The sequence below is a fragment of the Lissotriton vulgaris genome, chromosome 8 (genome assembly GCF_964263255.1).
Source record: "Lissotriton vulgaris chromosome 8, aLisVul1.2, whole genome shotgun sequence".
Classification (NCBI taxonomy): domain Eukaryota; kingdom Metazoa; phylum Chordata; class Amphibia; order Caudata; family Salamandridae; genus Lissotriton; species Lissotriton vulgaris.
Window position 1 is genome coordinate 1,079,584,524 of NC_141696.1, and position 23,026 is coordinate 1,079,607,549.

A 23,026-nucleotide genomic window follows, 5' to 3' on the forward strand; every position below is an offset into this window, starting at 1 on the left:
ACAACCTATCCTGGCTGATGACGGCTGATAGCCAGAAACCGGCTCTAGGATGCTTGATTCTGGTCAAGGGAAGACATGGCTTGGCAGTTCGGGCTGGACTGTTCCCATGTGGCAAAGGGTCAAGACTGATTTGCATATTGGCATGTCTGAACTGGGGTGGCGTGGTGAGCAAAATAACGATGGATGAAACCCAGATCTGTGACTGGGGGTGAATGTTTTGCCAGTGTGCAACATTCCGTCCATCAACTGTTGTTTTTGCATTTGTCACCCCGAGTGGGACGGGTATGCTCAGACGTGAGTCCCGTGCTCTCCATGCCACTGGAAACAAGCTATCCTGGCTGATGATGGCTGATAGTCAGAAACCGGTCCTAGGATGCTTGATTCCGGTCCAGGGAAGACATGGCTTGGCCGTTCGGGCTGGACTGGTCCCATGAGGCACTGGTTCAAGACTGATTTGCATATTGGCATGTCTGAACTGGGGTGGCGTGGTGAGCAAAATAACGATGGATTAAACCCAGATCTGTGACTGGGGGTGAATGTTTTGCCATTGTGCAACATTCCGTCCATCAACTGTTGTTTTTGCATTTGTCACCCCGAATTGGACGGGTATGCTCAGATGTAAGTCCCGTGCTCTCCATGCCACTGGAAACAAGCTAGCCTGGTTGATGACGGCTGATAGCCAGAAACCGGTCCTAGGATGCTTGATTCCAGTCCAGGGAAGACATGGCTTGGCACTGGCAGTTCGGGCTGGACTGTTCATATGAGGCACAGGTTCAAGACTGATTTGCATATTGGCATGTCTGAACTGAAGTGGCGTGGTGAGCAACATAACGATGGATTAAACCCAGATCTGTGACTGGGGGTGAATGTTTTGCCATTGTGCAACATTCCGTCCATCAACTGTTGTTTTTGCATTTGTCACCCCGAATTGGACGGGTATGCTCAGATGTAAGTCCCGTGCTCTCCATGCCACTGGAAACAAGCTAGCCTGGTTGATGACGGCTGATAGCCAGAAACCGGTCCTAGGATGCTTGATTCCAGTCCAGGGAAGACATGGCTTGGCACTGGCAGTTCGGGCTGGACTGTTCCCATGAGGCACAGGGTCAAGACTGATTTACATATTGACATGTCTGAACTGGGGTGGCGTGGTGAGCAAAAAAACGATGGATTAAACCCAGATCTGTGACTGGGGGTGAATGTTTTGCCATTGTGAAACATTCCGTCCATCAACTGTTGTTTTTGCATTTGCAATACAAAGTGTGACAGCACAAGTTCAGAGCAGAAATGCCTCATATCACTGTAAATGTGGAACATTTCTGTCCTCTCTATTACACTCAATGCAGTGCAGTGCAGCAACTTTTCTTGCTGTCCTGCATTGTGTGAAAGATTAGCAAATATGCCCCAGAGTGAATACATCCAAATTAAATATAGACTGATAGAATAGTTCACTAGGTTAATAGATCTGTTGTGTTAATCTCTAAGCAAGCTGCAGATATCCAGTGTAAATCTCATCTGAGCCAAATCGTACACTTTTCATTTTCTATGTTTGAAAACATTATGATCATTAAAGCCCTGAATATGTGTGCAGTTAATTCCACTAGGCCTGGAACTAGTGAAACTAGTAGATACCAATCCCTTCACAACTATGAGTGGTGGCGTTTCACACAGAGATTTTGGCTGATGAGATAAGGTACCACTGGTGTTGATTGCAATTTAGATGTGAAGCTTGTCACTGTGGCTGAAATGTGATATGTAAATTCCAAAGTTCCATACACAGGTGGAAAATGTATTCCATCATAAAACTTTAATGCCATATTTTGCTAGTCTTGCTGGATTTGAGGCATGAGGATGTATTGCTGCATTGAACTGTGTAAGCATTTCAACACCTAAGGCCAGCACCTGGCTCGGCCGGGTTGGAAGATACCTTGTGTGGTGGTGCTGGTTGTGTAGAAAGAACACATTTCCTGCAAATTCAGTGCAGCAAGTGGCCTTGCATGAACACGGATAGCATGGCAATGGCCTTTTGGTGATATCAGATATAACTGAGGTCCCCCTACTATGTCCAAGATCTCACGTGGAGAGAAATAATATCTACTATACAGCTGTTCTTCAGCCATCCCAAATAAAGCTGTATGTCCTCTCTACCTCATAGCTTTTTTCCTGATGAACAGAGCCCTTGCCGCCAAGCATGAACATGGCATTTTGGAAAATGAGTTTGGATTGGGGGTTCTTTACTCATGCTTCACTATTTAAATATGCTCTGCATATTTGGATATGTATATCTAAGTTATCCCACAAGAGAAATAATTGATTCAATTCTTTTTTCTAAACTCATTGCCTGCATGCGTCTTATTTTGCCTTGCATACCAACAATACTATTTGCATTATCGCATCATGCTGTGTATTCATGTGGGTCTACGATGTGTATGATGTGTTTTTTAAGAAAAACAATGTTTTTGTTTTATTTCTATCGCTGTGGAGAGTTTGTCAATTTCCTGCCCTTCCTTCTTCTGGGTTCTTTTTTTGTTGAGGATATAATGTGTAATATTCAATTCTTTAACGACTTGTATAAGTGTGGAGTTGTTAGAGGATCTTCAAAATCTGAGCCCTATCTCGCTGCTGCCTGCACTAGCAAAAATCTTTGAAAAATGTTTAAAACAGGTTCTGTTTGACTTCATAACCGCCCATGGACACCTCAGAAAATGTATTTGGTAGTAGTATTAGAATTGACATGGCATTTGTTGCCGCTTCAGATTCAGTACACTGCCAGGTGGATCAGGGAAGTGAGGCAAATTTGGTTATGTTGGATCTGTCTGTTGCATTTGACAGAATATCCCTACACTGCCTGGTGCAAAGACTGCATCAGGCAGGGGTGAGGAATACAGCTCTGGACCATTAGAGTCTTCATTGACCAATAGGACTCAAATAATCAGCTGAGATGAGTTCAGGGCAGAACCATTCCATCTTCCCTGTGGTGTCCAACAGGGGTCCTTCCTCGGTCCTACCGTTTTAACATGTATGTTGCCCCCCTAGTTAGACTGGAAAGGTCTTTTGGCTTCAGGTGTTGCCCTATGTTGGCGAAACGCAAATCATCGTAATTTTAACTGATGATTTGCCTGGAATTGCTGACAGGTTTACACTGTGCATGCTCAGAGTCAGTACTTGGATGAAGGAGAATTTTCTGAAACTTAATGCTGATAGGCCAGAGATTCTGCTTTTATATCATTAAAATCCTGAAAAAGGTCTTCCCACTCATCTCAGAAGAGCTGAGAGTAGCAGTAGTCATTGCCTTAATAACCTCACGCCTTAATTATTGCAATCCTTATACTTAAGCATCAATATGTCCTTAACTGACTGCAGGTCATCCAGAATGCAGCTGCTCATCTGGTTCTGAATGTTCCTAAACAGCTTTCAGTGAGGGAAGATATGTGCTCTCTTCACTGGCTTCATGTTAGAAAGCGTGTGACATTTAAGGCACACTGCATGGTATTTATTTCTGGCTCTCCATTATCAAGTTTCTGTGCCTCTGAAAACTATTTTTCACTGGTACACCCCAAAAAGACATCTTAGATCATCTTTCCTCAAGAAGGTGATCATTTCAAGATTTCAGAAAGCTGCCGCTCCTTTTCAGAAGCGTTAGCCAAACTATGGAACACTCCCCCCCATATATATGGCCAGTCTGGGCTCTTCTGCAGCCTTCGAGAAGCAAATGAAAACTTGCCTCTTCTACCTTAACTTATGGCAGCTCCTTTGAATTTAGTGGATGCCCCTTTTCTTTGCAATTTTAAGAATGTGACGCCTTGGCATAATGCACTTTATAAGTTTCTTTCTATTTCATTTAAAGAGCAGCACAGTCATAAAGAGTGACTAAATAAATGTATTGATTATGAGTGTGTCTAGGTATTTTAGCTGATCTGTTGCAGTTGGAAATCGAATATTTATTATTTTAGCTTGTAATATTGCTAGCACAACAGTGTTCGAGTTGCTTGGGATTATTTTTCATTATTCTTTAGTGAGAAAATACATGTAGTAGTTGATTTGTTTGTGCTCCATCCTCTGCACACCTCCACCAGGCACAAACACACCACCAGTCGTCAGTGCACGCTTCCATCAGGCACACACACAACAAGCTGTCAGTGCACGCTTCCACCAGGCACACACCACCAGCCATCAGTGCACGCTTCCACCGGGCACACACACCACAAGCCGTCAGTGCACTCTTGCACCAGGCACACACATCACCAGCCATCAGTGCACGCTTCCACCAGGCACACACACCACCAGACGTCAGTGCATGCTTTAACTGTCCCCACACACCACCAGCCGTTAGTGCACGTTTTCACCAGGCACACACACCACCAGACATCAGTGCACGGTTCCATCAGGCACACACACCACCAGCTGTCAGTTCAAGCTTCTACAGGGCTCACACACCACCAGCCATTAGTGCACACTTTCACCAGGCACACACACTATCAGCAGTCACACACTACCAGCCGTCGGTGCACGCTTCCACCAGGCACACACCACCAGCCGTCAGTGCACGCTTTCACCAGGCACACACACCACCAGTTGTTGGTGTACGCTTTCACCGGGCACACGCACCACCAGCCATCAGTGCACGCTTTCACCAGGCACACACACCATGCTTTAACCGGCCCCACATACCACCTGCCGTCAGTGCACGCTTTCACCGGGCACACACATCGCCAACCGTCAGTGCTCGCTTCTACCAGGCACACACACCACCAGCAGTCAGTGCACACTTTCACCTGGCACACACACCACCAGTCATCAGTGCACGCTTTCACTACACACACACACCACCAGCCATCAGTGCACACTTCCACCAGGCGCATGCACCACCAGCGGTCAGTGCATGCTTTAACCGGACCCACACACCACCAGCCGTCAGTGCATGCTTTCACCAGGCACACACACCACCAGCCATCAGTGCACGCTTCCACAAGGCACACACACCACCAGCTGTCAGTGCACACTTTCACCAGGCACACACACTACCAGCCATCACACACTACCAGCCATTGGTGCACGCTTCCAGGCACACACCACCAGCCATCAGTGCACGCTTTCACCAGGCACACACACACCACAAGCCTTCAGTGCACAACTTCAGCAGGCACAAACATTACCAGCCGTCACACATTACCAGCCCTTGGTGCACGCTTCCACCAGGCACACACCACCAGCCGTCAGTGCATGCTTCCACCAGACAAACACACACCACCAGCAATCAGTGCAGGCTTTCACTGGGCACACACACCACCAGCCATCAGTGCACGCTTTCAACAGGCACACACACCACCAGCCTTCAGTGCACGCTTCCACCAGGCACACACCACCAGCCGTCAGTGCACACTTCCATTGGGCACACACACAACCAGCCGTCAGTGCACGCTTCCACCGGGCACACACACCACCAGCCATCAGTGCACATTTCCACCAGGCAAACACACCACCAGCTGTCAGTGGACGCTTTCACCAGGCACACACACCAACAGCCATCAGTGCACACTTCCACCAGGCACATACATCACCAGCCAACAGTGCAGGCTTCCACCGGGCACACACCACCAGCTGTCAGTGCATGCTTTCACCAGGCACACACACCACCAGCCGCCAGTGCACACTTCCACAGGGCACACACACCACCATCTGTCAGTGCACGCTTTCACCAGAGGCACACACAACCAGCCATCAGTGCATTCTTTCAACAGGCACACACACCACCAGCCTTCAGTGCACTCTTCCACCAGGCACACACCACCAGCCGTCAGTGCACACTTCCATTGGGCACACACACAACCAGCCGTCAGGGCACGCTGCACACACACCACCAGCCATCAGTGCACATTTCCACCAGGCAAACACACCACCAGCTGTCAGTGGACGCTTTCACCAGGCACACACACCAACAGCCATCAGTGCACACTTCCACCAGGCACATACACCACCAGCCAACAGTGCAGGCTTCCACCGGGCACACACCACCAGCTGTCAGTGCATGCTTTCACCAGGCACACACACCACCAGCCGCCAGTGCACACTTCCACAGGGCACACACACCACCATCTGTCAGTGCACGCTTTCACCAGGGGCACACAAAACCAGCCATCAGTGCACGCTTCCACCAGGCACACACACCACCAGCCGTCAGTGCATGCTGCCACCAGGCACACACACCACAAGCCATCAGTGCACGCTTCCACCAAGCACACACCACCAGCCATCAGTGCACGCTTCCACCTGGCACACACACCGCCAGCCATCAGTGCACACTTCCACCAGGCACACACACCACCAGACGTCAGTGCATGCTTTCACCGGCAACACACATCACCAGCTGTCAGTGCACACTTTCATGGGGCACACACACCACCAGCCGTCAGTGCACTCTTTCACCTGCCCACACACTACCAGCCACCAGTGCACGCTTCCACCAGGCACACACACCACCAGCCATCAGTGCACACTTTCACTAGGCACCCACACTACTAGCTGTTACACACTACCAGCCGTCGGTGCATGCTTCCACCAGGCACACACCACCAGGTAACAATGCACGCTTTCACCAGGCACACCCACACCTCCAGCCATCGGTGCACACTTTGACCAGGCACACGCACCACCAGCCATCAGTGCACGCTTCCACCAGGGTTACACACCATCAGAGCACACTTCCACCAGGCACACACACCACCAGCCGTTAGTGCACGCTTCCACCAGACACACACACCACCAGCTATCAGTGCATGCTTCCACCAGGCACACACACCACCAGCCATCAGTGCACACTTCCACCAGGCACACACACTACCAGCCGTCAGTGCACACTTTCACCAGGCACACATACTACCAGCCGTCATGCACGCTTCCACCAGGCACACACCACCAGCCATCAGTGCACGCGATCACCAGGCACAAGCACATCACCAGCCATCGGTGCACATTTTCAATGGGCACACACACCACAGTCCGTCATTGTATGCTTTCACCAGGCACCACCACCACCAGCCATCAGTGCATGCTTCCACCAGGCACACACACCACCAGCCATCAGTGCACACTTCCACCAGGCACACACACCACCAACCATCAGTGCACACTTTCACCGGGCACACACACCACCAGCAGTCAATGCATGCTTCCACTAGGCACACACACCACCAGCTGTCAGTTCAAGCTTCTACAGGGCTCACACACCACCAGCCATTAGTGCACACTTTCACCAGGCACAAACACTATCAGCAGTCACACACTACCAGCCGTCGGTGCACGCTTCCACCAGGCACACACCACCAGCCGTCAGTGCACGCTTTCACCAGGCACACACACCACCAGTTGTTGGTGTACGCTTTCACCGGGCACACTCACCACCAGCCATCAGTGCACGCTTTCACCAGGCACACACACCAGGCTTTAACCGGCCCCACATACCACCTGCCGTCAGTGCACGCTTTCACCGGGCACACACATCACCAACCGTCAGTGCACGCTTCTACCAGGCACACGCACCACCAGCCATCAGTGCACGCTTCCACCAGGGTTACACACCATCAGAGCACACTTCCACCAGGCACACACACCACCAGCCGTTAGTGCACGCTTCCACCAGACACACACACCACCAGCTATCAGTGCATGCTTCCACCAGGCAAACACACACCACCAGCCGTCAGTGCACACTTACACCAGGCACACACACTACCAGCCGTCAGTGCACACTTTCACCAGGCACACATACTACCAGCCGTCATGCACGCTTCCACCAGGCACACACCACCAGCCATCAGTGCACGCGATCACCAGGCACAAGCACATCACCAGCCATCGGTGCACATTTTCAATGGGCACACACACCACAGTCCGTCATTGTATGCTTTCACCAGGCACCACCACCACCAGCCATCAGTGCATGCTTCCACCAGGCACACACACCACCAGCCATCAGTGCACACTTCCACCAGGCACACACACCACCAACCATCAGTGCACACTTTCACCGGGCACACACACCACCCGCAGTCAATGCATGCTTCCACTAGGCACACACACCACCAGCTGTCAGTTCAAGCTTCTACAGGGCTCACACACCACCAGCCATTAGTGCACACTTTCACCAGGCACACACACTATCAGCAGTCACACACTACCAGCCGTCGGTGCACGCTTCCACCAGGCACACACCACCAGCCGTCAGTGCACGCTTTCACCAGGCACACACACCACCAGTTGTTGGTGTACGCTTTCACCGGGCACACGCACCACCAGCCATCAGTGCACGCTTTCACCAGGCACACACACCATGCTTTAACCGGCCCCACATACCACCTGCCGTCAGTGCACGCTTTCACCGGGCACACACATCACCAACCGTCAGTGCACGCTTCTACCAGGCACACACACCATCAGCAGTCAGTGCACACTTTCACCTGGCACACACACCACCAGCCATCAGTGCACGCTTTCACTACACACACACACCACCAGCCATCAGTGCACACTTCCACCAGGCGCACGCACCACCAGCGGTCAGTGCATGCTTTAACCGGACCCACACACCACCAGCCGTCAGTGCATGCTTTCACCAGGCACACACACCACCAGCCATCAGTGCACGCTTCCACAAGGCACACACACCACCAGCTGTCAGTGCACACTTTCACCAGGCACACACACTACCAGCCATCACACACTACCAGCCATTGGTGCACGCTTCCAGGCACACACCACCAGCCATCAGTGTACGCTTTCACCAGGCACACACACACCACAAGCCTTCAGTGCACAACTTCAGCAGGCACAAACATTACCAGCTGTCACACACTACCAGCCCTTGGTGCACGCTTCCACCAGGCACACACCACCAGCCGTCAGTGCATGCTTCCACCAGACAAACACACACCACCAGCAATCAGTGCAGGCTTTCACTGGGCACACACACCACCAGCCATCAGTGCACGCTTTCAACAGGCACACACACCACCAGCCTTCAGTGCACGCTTCCACCAGGCACACACCACCGCCCGTCAGTGCACACTTCCATTGGGCACACACACAACCAGCCGTCAGTGCACGCTTCCACTGGGCACACACACCACCAGCCATCAGTGCACATTTCCACCAGGCAAACACACCACCAGCTGTCAGTGCACGCTTTCACCAGGCACACGCACCAACAGCCATCAGTGCACACTTCCACCAGGCACATACACCACCAGCCAACAGTGCAGGCTTCCACCGGGCACACACCACCAGCTGTCAGTGCATGCTTTCACCAGGCACACACACCACCAGCCGCCAGTGCACACTTCCACAGGGCACACACACCACCAGCTGTCAGTGCACGCTTTCACCAGGGGCTCACACAACCAGCCATCAGTGCACACTTCCACCAGGCACACACACCACCAGCCGTCAGTGCATGCTGCCACCAGGCACACACACCACAAGCCATCAGTGCACGCTTCCACCAAGCACACACCACCAGCCATCAGTGCACGCTTCCACCTGGCACACACACCGCCAGCCATCAGTGCACACTTCCACCAGGCACACACACCACCAGACGTCAGTGCATGCTTTAACCGGCAACACACATCACCAGCTGTCAGTGCACACTTTCATGGGGCACACACACCACCAGCCGTCAGTGCACTCTTTCACCAGCACACACACTACCAGCCATCAGTGCACGCTTCCACCAGGCACACACACCACCAGCCATAAGTGCTCACTTTCACCAGGCACCCACACTACTAGCCGTTACACACTACCAGCCGTCGGTGCATGCTTCCACCAGGCACACACCACCAGGTAACAATGCACGCTTTCACCAGGCACACCCACACCTCCAGCCATCGGTGCACACTTTGACCAGGTACACGCACCACCAGCCATCAGTGCACACTTCCACCAGGGTTACACACCATCAGTGCACACTTCCACCAGGCACACACACCACCAGCCGTTAGTGCACGCTTCCACCAGACACACACACCACCAGCTATCAGTGCATGCTTCCACCAGGCACACACACCACCAGCCGTCAGTGCACACTTCCACCAGGCACACACACTACCAGCCGTCAGTGCACACTTTCACCAGGCACACATACTACCAGCCGTCATGCACGCTTCCACCAGGCACACACCACCAGCCATCAGTGCACGCGATCACCAGGCACAAGCACATCACCAGCCATCGGTGCACATTTTCAATGGGCACACACACCACAGTCCGTCATTGTATACTTTCACCAGGCACCACCACCACCAGCCATCAGTGCATGCTTCCACCAGGCACACACACCACCAGCCATCAGTGCACACTTCCACCAGGCACACACACCACCAACCATCAGTGCACATTTTCACCGGGCACACACACCACCAGCAGTCAATGCATGCTTCCACTAGGCACACACACCACCAGACATCACTGCACACTTACACCAGGCACACACAGTACCAGCCATCAGTGCACACTTCCACCAGGCACACACCACCAGCTGTCAGTACACCCTTCCGCTGGGCTCACACACCACCAGTGCACAATTTCACCGGGCACACACACCACCAGCCATCAGTGCACCCTTCCGCTGGGCTCACACACCACCAGCCATCAGTGCACAATTTCACTGGGCACACACACCACCAGCCCTCAGTGCAGGCTTTCACTGGGCACACACACCACCAGCTGTCAGTGCACACTTTCACCGGGTACACACACCACCAGTCATCAGTGCACACTTCCACCAGGCAGACACACCATCAGCCATCAGTGTACACTTTCACTAGGGTTACACACCATCAGTGCACACTTCCGCCAGGCACACACACCACCAGCCGTTAGTGCACGCTTCCACCAGACACACACACCACCAGCTATCAGTGCATGCTTCCACCAGGCACACACACCACCAGACGTCAGTGCACACTTCCACCAGGCACACACACTACCAGCCGTCAGTGCACACTTTCACCAGGCACACATACTACCAGCCGTCATGCACGCTTCCACCGGGCACACACCACCAGCCATCGGTGCACACTTTGACCAGGCACACGCACCACCAGCCATCAGTGCACGCTTCCACCAGGGTTACACACCATCAGTGCACACTTCCGCCAGGCACACACACCACCAGCCGTTAGTGCACGCTTCCACCAGACACACACACCACCAGCTATCAGTGCATGCTTCCACCAGGCACACACACCACCAGCCGTCAGTGCACACTTCCACCAGGCACACACACTACCAGCCGTCAGTGCACACTTTCACCAGGCACACATACTACCAGCCGTCATGCACGCTTCCACCAGGCACACACCACCAGCCATCAGTGCACGCGTTCACCAGGCACAAGCACATCACCAGCCATCGGTGCACACTTTCAATGGGCACACACACCACAGTCCGTCATTGTATGCTTTCACCAGGCACCACCACCACCAGCCATCAGTGCATGCTTCCACCAGGCACACACACCACCAGCCATCAGTGCACACTTCCACCAGGCACACACACCACCAACCATCAGTGCACACTTTCACCGGGCACACACACCACCAGCAGTCAATGCATGCTTCCACTAGGCACACACACCACCAGACATCAGTGCACACTTCCACCAGGCACACACCCTACCAGCCATCAGTGCACGCTTCCAGCAGGCACACACCACCAGCCGTCAGTGCATGCTTCCACCAGACAAACACACACCACCAGCAATCAGTGCAGGCTTTCACTGGGCACACACACCACCAGCCATCAGTGCACGCTTTCAGCAGGCACACACACCACCAGCCTTCAGTGCACGCTTCCACCAGGCACACACCACCAGCCATCAGTGCACACTTCCATTGGGCACACACACAACCAGCCGTCAGTGCACATTTCCACCAGGCAAACACACCACCATCTGTCAGTGCATGCTTTCACCAGGCACACACACCAACAGCCATCAGTGCACACTTCCACCAGGCACATACACCACCAGCCAACAGTGCAGGCTTCCACCGGGCACACACCACCAGCTGTCAGTGCATGCTTTCACCAGGCACACACACCACCAGCCGCCAGTGCCCACTTCCACAGGGCACACACACCACCAGATGTCAGTGCACGCTTTCACCAGGGGCACACACAACCAGCCATCAGTGCACGCTTCCACCACAAAACACACACCACCAGCCGTCAGTGCATGCTGCCACCAGGCACACACACCACAAGCCATCAGTGCACGCTTCCACCAAGCACACACCACCAGCCATCAGTGCACGCTTCCACCTGGCACACGCACCGCCAGCCATCAGTGCACACTTCCACCAGGCACACACACCACCAGACGTTAGTGCATGCTTTCACCGGCAACACACATCACCAGCTGTCAGTGCACACTTTCATGGGGCACCACACACCACCAGCCGTCAGTGCACTCTTTCACCAGCACACACACTACCAGCCATCAGTGCACGCTTCCACCAGGCACACACACCACCAGCCATCAGTGCACACTTTCACCAGGCACCCACACTACTAGCCGTTACACACTACCAGCCGTCGGTGCATGCTTCCACCAGGCACACACCACCAGGTAACAATGCACGCTTTTACCAGGCACACCCACACCTCCAGACATCGGTGCACACTTTGACCAGGCACACGCACCACCAGCCATCAGTGCACGCTTCCACCAGGGTTACACACCATCAGTGCACACTTCCACCAGGCACACACACCACCAGCCGTTAGTGCACGCTTCCACCAGACACACACACCACCAGCTATCAGTGCATGCTTCCACCAGGCACACACACCACCAGACGTCAGTGCACACTTCCACCAGGCACACACACTACCAGCCGTCAGTGCACACTTTCACCAGGCACACATACTACCAGCCGTCATGCACGCTTCCACCGGGCACACACCACCAGCCATCAGTGCACGTGATCACCAGGCACAAGCACATCACCAGCCATCGGTGCACATTTTCAATGGGCACACACACCACAGTCCGTCATTGTATGCTTTCACCAGGCACCACCACCACCAGCCATCAGTGCATGCTTCCACCAGGCACACACACCACCAGCCATCAGTGCACACTTCCACCAGGCACACACACCACCAACCATCAGTGCACACTTTCACCGGGCACACACACCACCAGCAGTCAATGCATGCTTCCACTAGGCACACACACCACCAGCTTTCAGTACACCCTTCCGCTGGGCTCACACACCACCAGCCATCAGTGCACAATTTCACCGGGCACACACACCACCAGCCATCAGTGCACCCTTCCGCTGGGCTCACACACCACCAGCCATCAGTGCACAATTTCACTGGGCACACACACCACCAGCCCTCAGTGCACGCTTTCACTGGGCACACACACCACCAGCTGTCAGTGCACGCTTTCACTGGGTACACACACCACCAGTCATCAGTGCACACTTCCACCAGGCAGACACACCATCAGCCATCAGTGTACACTTTCACTAGGCAAACACACTACCAGCCATCACACACTACCAGCCGTCAGTGCATGCTTCCACCAGGCACACACCACCAGCCATTAGTGCATGCTTTCAAAAGGCACATCCACACCACCAGCTGTTGGTGCACACATTCTCTGGGCTCACACACCACCAGCCGTCAGTGCACGCTTTCACAAGGCACACACACCACCAGCCATCAGTGCACACTTCCACCAGGCACACACACCACCAACCATCAGTGCACATTTTCACCGGGCACACACACCACCAGCAGTCAATGCATGCTTCCACTAGGCACACACACCACCAGACATCACTGCACACTTACACCAGGCACACACACTACCAGCCATCAGTGCACACTTCCACCAGGCACACACCACCAGCTGTCAGTACACCCTTCCGCTGGGCTCACACACCACCAGTGCACAATTTCACCGGGCACACACACCACCAGCCATCAGTGCACCCTTCCGCTGGGCTCACACACCACCAGCCATCAGTGCACAATTTCACTGGGCACACACACCACCAGCCCTCAGTGCAGGCTTTCACTGGGCACACACACCACCAGCTGTCAGTGCACACTTTCACCGGGTACACACACCACCAGTCATCAGTGCACACTTCCACCAGGCAGACACACCATCAGCCATCAGTGTACACTTTCACTAGGCAAACACACTACCAGCCATCACACTCTACCAGCCGTCAGTGCATGCTTCCACCAGGCACACACCACCAGCCATTAGTGCATGCTTTCAAAAGGCACATCCACACCACCAGCTGTTGGTGCACACATTCTCTGGGCTCACACACCACCAGCCGTCAGTGCACGCTTTCACAAGGCACACACACCACCAGCCATCAGTGCAAGCTTCCACCAGGCACGCACACCACCAGCTGTCAGTGCATGCTTTCACCAGGCACACACACCACCAGCCGCCAGTGCACACTTTCACCAGGCACACATACTACCAGCCGTCATGCACGCTTCCACCAGGCACACACCACCAGCCATCAGTGCACGCGTTCACCAGCCATCGGTGCACACTTTGACCAGGCACACGCACCACCAGCCATCAGTGCACGCTTCCACCAGGGTTACACACCATCAGTGCACACTTCCGCCAGGCACACACACCACCAGCCGTTAGTGCACGCTTCCACCAGACACACACACCACCAGCTATCAGTGCATGCTTCCACCAGGCACACACACCACCAGCCGTCAGGGCACACTTCCACCAGGCACACACACTACCAGCCGTCAGTGCACACTTTCACCAGGCACACATACTACCAGCCGTCATGCACGCTTCCACCAGGCACACACCACCAGCCATCAGTGCACGCGTTCACCAGGCACAAGCACATCACCAGCCATCGGTGCACACTTTCAATGGGCACACACACCACAGTCCGTCATTGTATGCTTTCACCAGGCACCACCACCACCAGCCATCAGTGCATGCTTCCACCAGGCACACACACCACCAGCCATCAGTGCACACTTCCACCAGGCACACACACCACCAACCATCAGTGCACACTTTCACCGGGCACACACACCACCAGCAGTCAATGCATGCTTCCACTAGGCACACACACCACCAGACATCAGTGCACACTTCCACCAGGCACACACCCTACCAGCCATCAGTGCACGCTTCCAGCAGGCACACACCACCAGCCGTCAGTGCATGCTTCCACCAGACAAACACACACCACCAGCAATCAGTGCAGGCTTTCACTGGGCACACACACCACCAGCCATCAGTGCACGCTTTCAGCAGGCACACACACCACCAGCCTTCAGTGCACGCTTCCACCAGGCACACACCACCAGCCATCAGTGCACACTTCCATTGGGCACACACACAACCAGCCGTCAGTGCACATTTCCACCAGGCAAACACACCACCATCTGTCAGTGCATGCTTTCACCAGGCACACACACCAACAGCCATCAGTGCACACTTCCACCAGGCACATACACCACCAGCCAACAGTGCAGGCTTCCACCGGGCACACACCACCAGCTGCCAGTGCATGCTTTCACCAGGCACACACACCACCAGCCGCCAGTGCCCACTTCCACAGGGCACACACACCACCAGATGTCAGTGCACGCTTTCACCAGGGGCACACACAACCAGCCATCAGTGCACGCTTCCACCACAAAACACACACCACCAGCCGTCAGTGCCTGCTGCCACCAGGCACACACACCACAAGCCATCAGTGCACGCTTCCACCAAGCACACACCACCAGCCATCAGTGCACGCTTCCACCTGGCACACGCACCGCCAGCCATCAGTGCACACTTCCACCAGGCACACACACCACCAGACGTTAGTGCATGCTTTCACCGGCAACACACATCACCAGCTGTCAGTGCACACTTTCATGGGGCACCACACACCACCAGCCGTCAGTGCACTCTTTCACCAGCACACACACTACCAGCCATCAGTGCACGCTTCCACCAGGCACACACACCACCAGCCATCAGTGCACACTTTCACCAGGCACCCACACTACTAGCCGTTACACACTACCAGCCGTCGGTGCATGCTTCCACCAGGCACACACCACCAGGTAACAATGCACGCTTTTACCAGGCACACCCACACCTCCAGACATCGGTGCACACTTTGACCAGGCACACGCACCACCAGCCATCAGTGCACGCTTCCACCAGGGTTACACACCATCAGTGCACACTTCCACCAGGCACACACACCACCAGCCGTTAGTGCACGCTTCCACCAGACACACACACCACCAGCTATCAGTGCATGCTTCCACCAGGCACACACACCACCAGACGTCAGTGCACACTTCCACCAGGCACACACACTACCAGCCGTCAGTGCACACTTTCACCAGGCACACATACTACCAGCCGTCATGCACGCTTCCACCGGGCACACACCACCAGCCATCAGTGCACGTGATCACCAGGCACAAGCACATCACCAGCCACCAGTGCACACTTTCACCAGGCACACATACTACCAGCCGTCATGCACGCTTCCACCAGGCACACACCACCAGCCATCAGTGCACGCGTTCACCAGCCATCGGTGCACACTTTGACCAGGCACACGCACCACCAGCCATCAGTGCACGCTTCCACCAGGGTTACACACCATCAGTGCACACTTCCACCAGGCACACACACCACCAGCCGTTAGTGCACGCTTCCACCAGACACACACACCACCAGCTATCAGTGCATGCTTCCACCAGGCACACACACCACCAGCCATCAGTGCACACTTCCACCAGGCACACACACTACCAGCCGTCAGTGCACACTTTCACCAGGCACACATACTACCAGCCGTCATGCACGCTTCCACCAGGCACACACCACCAGCCATCAGTGCACTCGTTCACCAGGCACAAGCACATCACCAGCCATCGGTGCACATTTTCACCAGGCACACACACCACCAGCCGTCATGCACACTTCCACCAGGCACACACACCACCAGCCGTTAGTGCACGCTTCCACCAGACACACACACCACCAGCTATCAGTGCATGCTTCCACCAGGCACACACCACCAGCTGTCAGTACACCCTTCCGCTGGGCTCACACACCACCAGCCATCAGTGCACAATTTCACCGGGCACACACACCACCAGCCATCAGTGCACCCTTCTGCTGGGCTCACACACCACCAGCCATCAGTGCACAATTTCACTGGGCACACACACCACCAGCCCTCAGTGCACGCTTTCACTGGGCACACACACCACCAGCTGTCAGTGCACGCTTTCACCGGGTACACACACCACCAGTCATCAGTGCACACTTCCACCAGGCAGACACACCATCAGCCATCAGTGTACACTTTCACTAGGCAAACACACTACCAGCCATCACACACTACCAGCCGTCAGTGCATGCTTCCACCAGGCACACACCACCAGCCATTAGTGCATGCTTTCAAAAGGCACATCCACACCACCAGCTGTTGGTGCACACATTCTCTGGGCTCACACACCACCAGCCGTCAGTGCACTTTTTCACAAGGCACACACACCACCAGCCATCAGTGCAAGCTTCCACCAGGCACACACACCACCAGCTGTCAGTGCATGCTTCCACCATGCACACACACCACCAGCCATCAGTGCACGCTTCCACCATGCACACACACCACCAGCTGTCAGTGCACGCTTCCACCAAGCAAACACACCACCAGCCATCAATGCACGCTTCCACCAGGCACACACACCACTAGCCATCAGTTCACGCTTTCACCAGGCACACACACCACAAGCCGTCACTGCAGCAGGCAGGCTCTTCTCAGAGTTTCTTGGTAAATATGTGTTTGATGCCTGGGAGGTAGTAGGTCCAGTTTCCCTAAACCATACTGAGTATGCAGGTGCAGTGCATGAACTCCTGTGTGAGTGAGTCATGCTGCCTGGGGCTCACTCACTCCACACTTGTAAATTGCGCCTGCACCAGGCTTTTTTTCATTTGCAAAGTTTGGCGCATGCACACAGCTAGGCAGACCCCAAACTTCTTCCTACAACCAGAATGGAAACAACATTCAGAGCAATGAAAACAAGTTCATTTGATGCAAAGAACTGTTAACAAAAACCATGTCCAGCTATTGTAGATCTGGCAATTTAAACAAAAGAGCAACAAAAAAACAAACAAGCATTGGCATAGCCAATATGTCTCGCTTTGTGGACCCTATAAGTATTTAGTTATGCAGCAGAATACCCTTGGTGCACACCAGCTGTTGTATGGCTAAACACGTATAAGGTCCCAAATGCGAGGCGTATTGGCTATGCCAATGCTTGGTCCGTATGATGTCCTCATTTTTAGATATGTCTGATAACTTGCATTGCCCTTCTTGGGACACAGCTTAATTTTTTCCATGCCAAAGAGATTTTGTAAGAGTATTTTTCCCCCAGGTATTGGAAACAATAACACTTAACCTTGGAAGTGTGTTACCAGGCCTGTGGAGCCTTTTGATACAGATGTGTGTAGTAGGTTAGAATTACTCTTGGTGAATCCATGGTTTGCTCCTGGAATTTAGGAATGAGCCGGGACTTCTAATTCAAAGAACAATCTTTGAGGATTGTGCCCAATATATTACTTATATATAGTTTAACACTATAAACACAAAGAAATGACTGCTCTTGAGTGCACCTTTCTGAATGTGGAATACAATCGAAAATGCAATGTTTGGTGTATATATTAGAAATTGGGTTTCAGGTTGTCAAGCAGTAACGACAATCCAAAGTCAGGGTAAGAGGCAGGGAAATCCCAAATTGACCTGTGCTTGCCCTCTGGTAGCTTTGCAAAGAGCAGTGGGGCCTAACTTTAGCGGTAGTGAGAGAAAATATTTTTGCATTACTTCAAACAGTGAAAACACCACCCAAAAGTGTTCCGCATTCGACACAAAATTAGAGAAATAGATCTGACTTTAACAAATAAAAAAAAATAAAAAATGTCAAAAATCCAATTAGCAGAACCAGATATGTTGATTTTTATTGTTTAAGCTCTATTGCGGATATATGGCTGTGCCAGACCGGGACAAAATGACAAGTTTAGGCTGACCGCGATGGAGCATGGGCCGGCTACAGGGACCTAGATTTGCCAGCTGCACAGAGTGTCATATTTACAACGAAGTGAAGGAACTCGGCGTTAGCCTTCTTGGCTTAAGGCAACGCTACACCACTTCTGAAAGATGGGGCTGCACTGTATTTACAACAATAAAGTGCAGCCCTGCATTTCCCCCTGCGCTGGTGCCATATTTAGCTGCCTAGCACCAATGCAGGTACTGTTATGTTCCCTAACCGAGGCCTAAGTAGCAAAGCAACCTTTCACCTACATTTGTCCTACCTTGCTCTACATAACGGTTCTAGCACTGACCTTTAACCAAGTTATGTGCTGAATAAATGTCGATTGGTTTCCTTGAAACAAGCCTCATTTATTATGCATGAGAATTCTTAGTAAAATACCCTGCACATGGCCGACATAAAAGGATTGACACACTTTATATAAAAGTCGTGGTCATCGTTATCCTATGGTGGCAGAACTACTTTGCATAATTGCAATTATTGATTTAGGCCCATTCACGTAACCGTACTCAAAACATATCGATTGTGGTCGGAACCCTAAGGCTATCTTGGTGGTATAAATGAACCATACCTTCACTAGGTAACCAGAGGAGATGCTTCCCGCTGACACAAGACACTGAGGTCCCTGTACACTGAAGCTTCAACACGCAGTTGTTTGACATCCCTTCCTGTGTGTCCAACTCAAGACCAAGACTGGATCCTTCATTTTCTCCCATCAGGTAATGGGGTTGGCTCTTTCCTAGAGGTTTCTTGGCTTTACACCCAAAGACATGCTAGGTACACTCTTAGGTACACTAAGGTAGGGTCTGCATCGTAGGAGTCCGCTTATATACTGTCATGTTTATATACCTGCATATATTCACTGTTTTAGCACCATGGTAGAATTCTACCTTATTTTTACTCTGTTGGTGCTTGTAATCTTTTCCATTTACTTCTGTCTCATAATTGTCTCAGCAAACATGATTTTTACAAGAATGACGTTGGTTCAATAAATGCTTATTAAAAACGTTCCCAGCGTGCATTATGTGCATCTCTCTGAGATTAAGTGAGCACGATTGACTGAGCGAAAAGTACTATACTGTTTCCATGATCCTTGAAGGGTCAAGGGTTGTCATGCTCAATGGTTACCAGAAACTATTTGCTCCTTGGTAAGGTTAGGGGGCTTATGGTGGCCCTGTGAGCTAGCTGGTCTATAGGCTGACATATCCTGTGGTGGTGTTTGGAATCAGTCTAGATACCAATCCCTCAGTTCATGTTGTCCAACAAAAGCGCAGATCCTCTATATTTTAGGAACTACATGACAGCACCCTTGCACCACAGTGCAAGGTGTCCTGTGTTGTGTGGAATGATTGTTTATGTGCAGCAAGGTGTCCCTTCCAATTGTACATGGCGATTTGTAACTTCTATATGTGCTGCTATGTGCAGCACACATAGAAGTGGCAACTCGTAATTTTTAAAATATTTGTTTATGTGCAGGAAGGGACAACACCATTCCTCACAGAACCCACAGATATAGGCTGCGGAGTCCCCCAGGGCTCCTCCCTGAGCCCCACCCTTTTCAACATCTCCATGGCTCCACTTGCAGCCATAACTAGGGATCACAGACTCAATATTGTCTCCTATGCCGACAACACCCAGCTGATCCTCTCCCTCAACAAAGAGCCCACAATTGCCAGAAACAACCTCCACGACAGGATGAAGTCTGTCGCTACCTGAATGAGAGACAGCTGCTTTAAGCTCAACTCGGACTAGACCGAAGTCCTCATCTTAGGGCCCAATAGCTCCACTTTGGAAGAATTCTTGTGTAACGCCACGTTAGGAACCCACCCATACCCATGGATCATACACAAAACCTCGGAATCATACTGGACTCCTTGCTCACGATGAACTGCCATATGAACGCAATCTCCTCTTCATGCTTCCACACTCTTTGCCTGCTTCAAAAGACCTTTAGCTGGACCCCCACTGAAGCCAGAAAGATGGTCACGCATGAACTCATCAGCTGCAGTCTCAACTACGGCAACTCACTCTACGCAGAGGACCCCCAGAAACCTCTCAGGAAACTACAGAACATTCAGAATGCCACAGCTAGACTGGTCCTCAACATCCCCTGCCTCAGCAACATCTCCGAACACCTGAGAGAACTCGACTGGCTCACAATCATTAAAAGAATCACATTTAAGCTCCTCCAACAAACCTACAAAGCCCTTCACAAAGCCGGACCAGCATACCTGAACCATTGCCTATCATTCCACGTACCCACCAGAAACCTCTGCTCTGCCAAACTGGTCCTGGCTGCCATTCCAAACATCCGAAAAGCCAGGACCAGAAGATGATCCTTCTCCTAGCTCACCGCCAAGACCTGAAACACCCTGCCTGTCCACATCAGACTGTCCCTGTTGCTGACGCAATTCATGAAACTCCTTATGACCTGGCTCTCCGATAGAAACTCAGCACCCAGCAGGACCTGTAGGCCCCCCAGAGCCTTGAGATCCTAGCGGGTGAGTGGTCATGCTTAATAAATACAGATTGATTGAGTGATCATCGAGGCTATTGTCGGTGAGGGATACAATGAACATTCACTGAGAAAACCTATGCACAGTGGTGGTTCGGTAGATGAAGCATCAGTCCCAAGATGTGGGAGGCAGTGGCGCAACAAGTCTTTTGCAACAGACCCAATCCACGCAGCTGCAGCGATGTATTTGTTCTGCTCAGGGCTGCTCCACTCAGCTCTGGGATGCATCAGCTCTACTGGCAAGCACCTAAGGCCCACTTCCAAGAGTCCAGGACTAGGGTGGCATCACTTGGCAGGGTTGACTCACAGATGGCAGAGTCCAGGTGCAGGGGCTGGAAACCTGTTGCATCCCGAGGCTTCAGATCAGGAGGCCAGCCAACTATCCCTTGGAGTTACTCTGGGTTCTGGAGTCAAGAGATGCATGTCCTGTCCTAATCACCCAGGCAAGAGGGCATCAGGCAGCAGGTCAGCATAGCAAAGCTGGAGTACAGCAAAGGGGCAGTCCTTCAACACACATCAGTCCTTATTCCAGGCCCAGAAGTGTACTGAAGTGGTGGTGTCTGAGGTCCAGTACTTATACCCAGTGGTGCTTGTAAAGTTGAGGTGACTTCATATACATGCCATTGAAGTGCACAGGAGTCTTCCCTTCCTGTCCCTACTCCAGACTCACTACAAGGGGGTATGCAGCCCTTTGTGTGTGAATAAGACCCAGGATTTCAAGTGGAAATGAGGATGTGCCCTGCTCCTCCATCCCATCCTGCCAGAGGTGGCCCATTGAGGCACAACTGAGCTTTCATTGTGTGTGGCTGTCGATTAGGAATACACAAAGCCCAACTGACAATTAAACCCAATCATGAGATCAGAGACAGGCTACAGGTACCAAATGGCTAAGGCAAGAAAATGTTCATTTCTTAAAGCAGCATTTTCAGAATTACAATTCCAAATTGGAATTAATTAATCAGTTTGCGTTTTAAATTGTGATTCCAGAGGCACCAGACTTGAAGGGTTTATTTCTTCCCAATTGGAAAGTGCACTTACAAAATTAAATAAGGTAATCCCAATGTTATCCTATGGGGAAGATAGGCCATGTGGGAACGATAGGCCTTGCAGTAGTGAGAAACACATTTGAGAGTTGTTCATTACCAAGACATGTAAAACACAAAAGTACATGTCTTGTCTTTTACAGACATGACACCCTGCCCTCTGGTCTGTCCAGGGTCCACCCTCGAGGTGACTTATTAAACAAAAAGGGAATGTTTTCGCCTGGAAAAAGTTTTATTTTGTCAGCTCGACATGGCAGTGTAAGCTGCACACACAGGCTCTGCAATGGCAGGCCTGACATATGGTTAAAAGGCTACTTGAGTG